This window comes from Lagenorhynchus albirostris, chromosome 4, assembly GCF_949774975.1.
Source record: "Lagenorhynchus albirostris chromosome 4, mLagAlb1.1, whole genome shotgun sequence".
NCBI lineage: Eukaryota > Metazoa > Chordata > Mammalia > Artiodactyla > Delphinidae > Lagenorhynchus > Lagenorhynchus albirostris.
This window is the reverse complement of record NC_083098.1, coordinates 147,452,227-147,460,342: the sequence shown is the minus strand read 5'-3', so window position 1 is coordinate 147,460,342 and position 8,116 is coordinate 147,452,227. Positions and strand designations below refer to the sequence as shown.

The 8,116-nt window shown below is 59.9% G+C and overlaps 1 long non-coding RNA gene across 1 annotated transcript; it reads left to right on the top strand.

Moving 5' to 3' along the window:
- Window positions 1–113: 113 nt before the first annotated feature.
- LOC132519537 (uncharacterized) lies at window positions 114–5,861 on the top strand. Its single transcript, XR_009540187.1, has 3 exons — window positions 114–698; window positions 2,116–2,240; window positions 3,802–5,861. It is a non-coding gene; the product is annotated as an uncharacterized LOC132519537 (long non-coding RNA).
- The last annotated feature ends 2,255 nt before the right edge of the window (window positions 5,862–8,116 follow it).

Below are 8,116 nucleotides of genomic sequence, written 5' to 3'. Positions count from 1 at the left end.
ATGCCGGGGCTTGTTTCCGCGGCGGGCGGGCGAACGGCGCGTGCGCCGTGCTGGCCCCGGGGTCGGGGCCACACCCACACACGTACCTGCGCGCCTGCGGGGGGTGGGCGTGAGCCAGTGTCTAGGAAGGCGAAGGCGGGCGGCGACGGCGACCTAAGGCAGCGGGAGGGCACGCTCGGCGCAGGGGCGAGTGGCCTGCCCGGCGCGAAGGGCTCGGCCCCGCCGGCGGCCCGGCCGTTCGGGGTCCCCACTCCCCACACCGTACGGCCCGGAGCCCTGGTTCGGCCTCGCCGCCCACCGCGCCCTGCCTATGACCCGCTGTGTGACCTCGAGCAAGTCTCTTGCCTTCTCCGGTCTCCCGGCGACTCCGCCCTGTGCGACCGGCAGGGCGGCAGGGGCTCAGAGACCGTGGTTAGCGCTCCTGGCAGGAGAGAAGGGTGGGCCTTCGTCCGAGCACAGTGGCGGCTGAGACCGGACCTCTGGGGTGTCTCCCGGAGGTGAGGCTGGCGGTCAGGGGACTGGCCCTTGGAAGGGGCCCTGCCTCGCCCTCCAGCCTTCCATCCTGGTGGCCGGCTGGGGTCCTGACCCAGGCCCACTGGCCCCCGCATCAGACCCGCCCTGCCGGCCCAGCCCAGGGGGCAGCTCTGAGGCCGGGCGTCTGCGTGGGCTTGTTTCAGACGAGATGGTTCATTAAACGGGTACGGGCAGGCAAACGCTCCTCACCCGTGGGAGGGGTCACTGGGGCTGGGAGAGACCTTAGGGACCCTGTGGTCCACAGTTCCCCCACTTGAGTCTCCAGGCGCTGAGCTTTGTGCAGGTGGTGAGAAGGGGTCAGATGGGAAAGAGCCACCTGCCACCTGTGTGCTCACTCTTGGCCTGGGGGCAGGGGCATTGACGAGGGGGCTCCACGCTGACCAGGCCCTGCAGTGGGCCCTGAGGCCAGACAAATGCATGACAGGGATGGGGTGGTGGCTCTTTTAGGTGGAAAAGGGAGTGGCATTGGGAAGAAACCCGAAGGAGGTGAGAATGTAAGCCTCCTGGGCATTCCTGGGGTTGGGTGTTGGGGGAGACATCAGGGATGTGGCCCCTGAGCGCCAGGCCAGGGCCTCCATGCAGTTTCTGGGCCTGGTGAGGCCTGTCCTATACAGGTTTTAGAGCCGAGCCAAGCCACCTGTCACCAGGACTGGCGGGGAAGAGTCCCCCTGCAGCCACCTGGAAGAACTGGAGTCCCCGCATAGCTGGTGCAGGGAGCAGGGCCAGCGATAGACGGGGGCGGGGGGCACGGCGATGTGGGCGCCCAGGCCGCTTCCACGGGCATCCACACCGCCATCCTTTAATCCCCTCCAAGAGTCAAGCGGTGCTGGCCAGGTTCCCCAAGGACAAGTGGCTCTGTGATCCAGGACGGAGCAGGACACAGACACCTGGGGGGCACCTGTGTGGGGGAGGGGAGCTGGGTCTTCTGCTGTAGCCCATCTGGACCCGTGATGACCACCTCAAGTCACCAAGGTCACCTTTGTGTTTGTCAGAAGCCTCCGGGCTGATTACATTGTATCCCCCTGCCGCTCAGCCCTTATTTGCATATTTACTGAAGGTTTCCAGTGGATCAAGAGAGGTAGTCTGTGCCCCATTAATGTCTCTCATTGGATTTAATGATTTCACATAAAACTGAAAAGCATCTCAGAACCCTCCTGCAACCGGGGACAAAGTTGTGGGGATGGAGTTACAGACCAGAGGTCCTTGCCAGCTCTTGCTGGCTCCTGCCGCTGTGGCTGTCCCATCAGGAGGGCTTGGCCCACACTAGCGCCCTTTGTCAGGCCCTGCATGGATTAGCCCGAGGGAGGGAAGGTGCTAGAACCGATTCGGGAGGCTGAGGCGCAGAGCAAAGGGACTCGTCCCACCCCGGTGCTCATCCTCCCTCTGCCGGAGCCTTGTTAGGAGTGAGGACGAGCCCCCCCAGCCCGTGACCCCGCCCAGAGCGGCCAGGAACAGCAGAAGGGGCACACCGCGTGCACGGTGGCTCTTGACCTCTGCTGGGGGTGGGAGGTGCGGGGGCACCCTCCAGGAGGCGGAGCCGGAGCTGCCTTAAAGCCAGCAGCGCTTTCATGCTTTCACCAGGAGCCACAGGGCTGGGCACTGGGCACACGGGCGGACGAGGGCAGATGCTCACTCTACGCTGTGCCCTACGTAGGGGCCATGAGGCCCGGAACCTGCCAACGGCCGGAGACACCCACGCACAAAAGGTAGTAACCGGCGCCCAGCCGCGATGCACTGTGGAGCGAGCTAAGGAATACAAGGCCGGGTGGGCTGGTGGGAGAGCTCCTAATCTGGGCTAGGAAGGGCCCGGAGGAGGGGACGTCCCTTGGGGGTTTAAAGCCCAGTGGAAGTGAGAGGAGGAGCAGGCAAAAGTCAGGAGGTGAGCCCTGGAAGGAGAGTCTCCAGGAGGCCCCTCTCGGCCCCAAAGCCTGAGGGGACATTTCCACCCTCCACCCAGGGCCCCGCCCCGTCCCTCCCTGGCCTCCCTGGCCCAGGGTGCCCTTCGCTGACGCCCGGCACTCAGACTGGGCTGAGGAGAGAGCCTTTCAGACAAGCCTCTCTGGGTCCCCAGGGGCCTGGATGGCTTTCTGATGGGAGGGCAGGAGTGGAACCCCTCTTCTGACCCAGGGGCTAACCTCCAGTAGCGAGAGCCTACCCTGCGCTGCCCTGGCCTGCCGTCCACCAGTGTCCGCCTCTGGGTGCGACCATCCTGTTTCCAGAGAGTCCTGGGTCCAGTCCTTCCCTTCAGGCTCAGCTCCCACTTCTCAGATAAGAAAACCAAGACCCAGGGAGGTTGTGACATTTGTGCCAGAGATGGGTCTGGAAACCGGCCACTCAGAGCTGGGGTCCGGGTCCTCCTCCGGCCCAGCACCAGCCTTGACAGCCACCAGGGTAGTCTGGACCGAGGGGCTCAGCAAGTCAGGCAGCCCAACTCCGGGGTGCCACTCATGCACCTGAGCCGCCTGGCGGCCCCGGGGCCTCCCTCCTTCCAGAGGGGTCTGCCGGTGCCCAGGCCCCGAGGTGCTCTGGGCTTCGCGTCGGGAGAAGGGCAAGCCAGCAGCCACTGCGAGGAGGCCGCATGGGGTGGCTGAGTGTCCCTGTGGGCTGTCGGGAAGCCCCAGGGGAGCAGCTGATGGTCAGAGCGGGGCCTCACGAGCAGGGCCGAGGGCAGGGGTGCAGCCGGTCATCGGGCCAGGGCGGCAGGAGGCCAGCACGGGGGCTCTGAGGAGGTCCAAGCAGAGACCACGGGCCAGGGCTGGGCGCTGGGGGCGGCGGTGGGACCGCCCAGCCCCAAGTCAGGGGTGGGCTTCGAGGAACATCACGAGGTGAGACAGACGTACAGAGACCAGAAAGGGGGTTACTGGCTGTCTAGGGCTGGGGGCCGGGGAACAGCGGAGGCGTGCAGGGTTCTTTGTGGATGTGAAACGTTGACTGTGGTGAGGAACACGCAACTCAGTGGCCCTAAAAGCCACTGAATTGTGCACTTTGTGAATTGCACAGTATGTGAACCGTTCTCAACAATGCTGCTTAAAAAAGAGAGAAATCGGGACGTAGGCAGCCTCCCCAGGGGGCTCGTCAGGGCCAGAGGCACACCCTCCCCCAGCCGGACCAGAAACGCTCCTTTCCTGGACTTTAGAAGCAGCTGACGGACCCTGGGGGCAGTGCCGAGACCCCACGGGAGCTCAGTCCTGCCCGTTTCCCTACTTGGAGTCCCTTTGGCATCTCTGATCCCAGATCCTCCATCCCGTTCTCTTCCTTTCCACCCAGTTGCAGAGCCGGGACCACTCTGCCATCCCTGGAGTGGTCCACGGTCTGCACGTGGTTGCTGCGGCCTGTGGGCAAAGCCCAGTGCCGGCTCCTTCCTCTGGGTTTCCTGCCGACCGGCAGTCAGTCCCAGGGCCTCAGTCAGACTCAGCTTCGGTAACTTTGACCAAACTACAGGTGGTGCTGGGCAAGGCTGGGGCGGCTCAAATGCCTGGCTGTGTCACTTGGAAGTCTGAGTGGCCGTCCCAGGGGAGACACTCCACTGCCTTCTTTGTCACTGATCTTCGGAGTCCTCGTGCAGACACCGTCCAGTGTGGGCCCTGCAGGGTGCAGCTTGGTCCGGTGGCCGCCGGAGAGACGCTGGGATCATCCCCTCCCGCCACCGGCTCTCACGAGTGAGGTGGCTCCCACCAGCCTCCAGGAGTGGCCCGTTTCTCTTTTTCCAAGGTATCATTCTGAACTCGTGAACTTAAACATTTTGATGGGTTTTAATCCATGGCGTTTCTTATCCCCATTGAAGATCAGGTTGTCGCAGTCTTGGCCAGTGAGGGGGTCTCTCCAGGCCACTGGCAGCTGCTTTGGACATGACGCTACTGGACCTCAACGCAGGGCCCCCGGCCTGATGCCGTGCCCAGGCTCACGGTGGACACTCCTGCCCCATGCCTCGGACAGGCCGCTTCTCCAAGAGGCCCTCATCATGAGAAATGCTATTTCAAGACGACGACGTGGGGCTTCCCTGGTGGCGCAGTGGTTGAGAGTCCGCCTGCCGATGCAGGGGACACGGGTTCGTGCCCCGGTCCGGGAGGATCCCACATGCCACAGAGCGGCTGGGCCCGTGAGCCATGGCCGCTGAGCCTGCGTGTCCGGAGCCTGTGCTCCGCAACGGGAGTGGCCACAACAGTGAGAGGGCCGCGTACCACCAAAAAAAAAAAAAAAAAAAGACCACGACATGGGGGCAAGGGAGGGCACTGCCAGGTTGCTCACTGTTTCTAGACCTTCAGCACAGAGCTAGAGGGAGATAAGGATGATATAGATATCGGTTAATATAGGTGACGTATAGATACACAATACATACATAGGATCTCTGGCAACCACTGATCTGCTCCATTTCTGTAACTGTCTCTCCCCCAACGTTACACAGGAGGAAGCACCTGGAACACAGCCTTTTAGGTTAACTGTTTCCGCTCAGCCTGACCCTCTGGAGACGTGCTCGGGGCTGCTTGTCCTAACAGTCCGTGCCTTTGTGATGTGGAGTATTGGGTGCTGGGGCCACCGAGGGTTTACCCTCACCCGACAAAGAACGCCGGGTCCTTACGGGCGTGGCTGTTACAGGTGCGATGGTGCCCTCGGGGCTCCCCGTGCGGCCCAAGACCCAGAGCTGTTCCGGAAGATCTTCTCTACTTTCGACGTGTGCATTCTTCTTCAGCCCAGAGGACCACACAGGAGACACGCCGTCTGGAAGATCCATCCCACAATTACTCATTCAGTTTTCCCAACAGTATGATCGCTAAAAACATGAAGTGTTTTTGCACCTCTGCCCTCTCTCCCTACCCTCCTCCAGGCTGCTGCAGGCCCCACGCTCCCATCGCAGCCTTGCTGGCCCGGGCCCCGAAGCAGCTGTACGTGTGACACCGTCCTCGGTGCCCACGCTGACGCGTCTGATCACATCAGCTGCAGAAGATCATTTTCCCGTAGATTCTCGGGAAGGGCTCACAGGAACAAGATCTCTGAATTCTGAGTTCTCCCACATGGATGACAACTTTTCTGTGCCCTTTGTACTTGCAAGTGAGTTTTTTGGATATAAAATCCTTGGTGTACACTTTCTTTCTTCAAATATCTGAAACATGTTACTCCATTGTGTTCTGGAATAAAGTATTGTTGTCAAAAAGTATGATAGTCTAAAATCAAAAAATAGAATTTTTTTTAAAAAGTAAAAACAAATAATATGAACAAATAAAAAAGTATGATAGTCTAATATTCTTTCCTATGTAAGTAATGTGCTTTTTTCAAGATGCCCAAAGGATTTTTTTTTCTTTTCTCTTTAAAGTCCAGTAACTTTTCTAGAATGTGTCTGTGTTGGTCATTCTGAGCCAATATATCCAGGAACATGGTGTGCCCTTTCAACATGTAATTTTGCCTCTTTTGTATTCCAGGAAAATTGTCACGAACGATCATCTCTCCCAGGATAAAGTCTTGCAAAACTCCAGTGCACTGTCAGAACCAGTGAGCGCCCGTCCACACTGGGGGTGGCCCGGGGTTTGCTTGGCCACTGCCTGTAGAAGGACATGTGGATGGTTCTCGTCTGGGGCTGTTACACACTCGACCGTTAGGAACATTCACACCCAGGTTTCTAGTGAACATCGTTTTCAGTTCTGGGATAAATGCCCAGGAGCAGTTACCGGCTCGGGTGGTAACTGTCCGAGTACCTTCCAGAGGGGCTGCGCCACCTCCCCGCCCGGTGTTCACCAGCCCTCGCTGTGTCCCCGCGCTGACGTCAGCACTGGTGGCTGGTTCTCAGCCACGTTTCCCTAACGAGCAGTCTCGCTGGACACCTTCTCACACATCCTCTGCCTGTGTCCTCTCCGTGACTTGCCTCCCTCCTCACGCCCCCTGCTCCTCCTCTAGCTGGACTGCTTTTCACTGTGACTTTGGAGAGTTCTCCTTTATCCCAGGCAAACCCCTGTCAGATACGTCCCCCGAGCCCACCGCCTGTCCTTCCGCCCTCTCAGCAGGGCCTTGCCCAGAGCAAGTCTTTGATTGTGATGAGGTCTTGTTTAACCATTTTCCCTTTTGCGGCGCATGCTTTTGGTGTCCAGTCTAAGCACTGCCTCGCCCTAGAGTCCAGTTTTCTACAAGTTTTATACTTTCGCACTTTACACTTAAGTCTGCGGTCCGTTTTAAGTTAACTTTCATGTAACAGGAGGCTGAGGTGCCGGCAGACATCCAGCTGCCCAGCAGGGCCTCTCACGGCATGTCCCCAGGTGGCTCCAATGGCCCCTGTGCTTGAGGGTGGGCTGACACCATAGCCCAAGACGGGACCCCCGCCATGCTGTGTCTGCTGGTACTCTCATCTGCTCTGGTGAAGCAAGCCCACCTGGCAAGGAGTGAGGGCGACCTCTGGCCCATGGGGCACACACCGACCACAGCAGTGGACATGGCTCCTCCCTGGTCGAGCCTTCAGATGACACCCCAGCCCCAGCCGAAGCCCTCTTTTTCTTAATATTTTATTTATTTGGCTGCGCCGGATCTTCTATATGGCACGTGGGATCTTTAGTTGTGGCAGGGGGCATCTAGTCCCCTGACCAGGGATCGAAGCCGGGCCCCCTGCACTGGGAGCATGGAGACTTAACCACTGGACCACCAGGGACGTCCCCCCCAGCCGACGCCTTGACTGCAGCCCCTTGAATGCAAGGACCCGACCGAGCCACAGAAGCTGGGGGATAAGTACCGTCTTGTAAGCCACAAGTTTGGGGTGACCTGTTCCACAGCAGCAGGTAACCAACACGGCTCGCGCCACCTGCCCGCATCGGTGGCAAGGCCCCACTTGGCACTCCCGCCCAGGGAAGGGAAGGGGCTTCCTCTGCCTTCTTCCTAAGGAGCACAGCAAGTGCACCAATGGCCACCACACCTGGAAAGCCCCTCAAGATCGCACACGCCACATGCCCCTCGCAAGGCTTGGCATTCACGCAGGGGAGCGGCAAGCACTGGACTGGCCCCAGGGCCCCTCCCTGGGCAGACTGACCATCTCTAGGCCTCTGGGAAGCAGCTTCGATGCCCGTGTGCAGTGGGCGCCCACTTCCTAAGTGCCTAAGGCCCATCCCTGCGCTCCCGTCAGTGAAGGAGTTAATGGACATGTGGGTTTTGTCGGCACCTTAAATGGGGCCTTCGGCAACCTCGACTGCTGCCGTCGCCCAGCATCATTAGCTCGCGGCATTCATTCTCTCCTCTAATCCTCAGAGCCAGCCTAGGAGGTAGCTGCCACCACCCAGGTCTCATCCACGGGGACACGAAGGCCCCATCACACAGCCGGAAGAGGCAGAGCTGGGACCGCAGGGCAGGCCCGCGCCCCTCATGCCACACGTTGAAGGCGCCCGCGATGTGCCAGGCGACAGGCTCTGGCGACACTGTAGAGTCGGTGCCTTTTGGAAGGTCAGTCACGGAGCCTCAGGGCCAGCGAGAGGCTTTGTTTCTTCCACCCTACGCTGAGGGAGCATTTTTCCGGAAAACTTCATGTGCATCTTCGAAATGTGAGTTTTACCAAGTGGCTTTAATCCCATTAAAGCCTGCACGTTACAAAGCAAACGATGACAACAGAGCA